Source organism: Sinocyclocheilus anshuiensis, unplaced genomic scaffold (assembly GCF_001515605.1).
Source record: "Sinocyclocheilus anshuiensis isolate Anshui unplaced genomic scaffold, SAMN03320099.WGS_v1.1 scaffold1102, whole genome shotgun sequence".
Taxonomy (NCBI): Eukaryota; Metazoa; Chordata; class Actinopteri; order Cypriniformes; family Cyprinidae; genus Sinocyclocheilus; species Sinocyclocheilus anshuiensis.
In genome coordinates this window covers 91,495-92,034 of record NW_015539924.1, presented here as the reverse complement: position 1 = coordinate 92,034, position 540 = coordinate 91,495, and the positions used below count along the sequence as shown (strand labels likewise).

The window sequence follows — 540 nt, the reverse complement described above, 5'->3', positions numbered from 1 at the left end:
TACACACACATATTATGTAAACAAAAACTTTTATTTTGGATGCGATTAATCGTTTGACAGCACTAATATATATATAATTTTATTTTATTTTTTAAATAATGCCCACTTAGGAGGTTCTGTACCAGTCCTAGCTTAGAAAAGTTTTTTTTTATTCTAATGCAAGGCTATGGAAGTCCTTTGTACTACATTTTACTGACTGCATTTTTTATCCTTTTTTCTTCATAGGTCATGTTTGCTTTGAGGATGAATTGTGCTTTCTCAGATCTCTATGGGACCAATGGACACATCAAACTGGACTTGATGTAATTCCTGTTGTGTTTTAAAGACTTTTTGTAAAGAACTATTTTATTGTGTATATATATTTTTATATTGATAATATATACATATATTTATATCCCTATGGGAATTTTTATGCAACCCATTTTGGCGAGGTCTGTATTTATGTAGTACTTTAAAGGGGTCATATGATGTTGCTAAAAAGAACATTATTTGGTGTATTTGGTGTAATGAAATGTGTTTATGCGGTTTAAGGTTAAAAAA

General features: G+C 29.3%; 1 protein-coding gene across 3 annotated transcripts in view; it reads left to right on the top strand.

The window, feature by feature from the left end:
• The window catches only part of LOC107686625 (solute carrier family 45 member 3), a 35,010-nt gene extending 34,500 nt beyond the window's left edge, over window positions 1-510 (top strand). For all 3 annotated transcript variants that reach the window (XM_016483683.1, XM_016483685.1, XM_016483684.1), the window contains exon 6: window positions 226-510. The gene's annotated coding sequence lies outside the window, so the exon portion shown is untranslated. The remainder of the gene's footprint in view (window positions 1-225) is intronic.
• The last annotated feature ends 30 nt before the right edge of the window (window positions 511-540 follow it).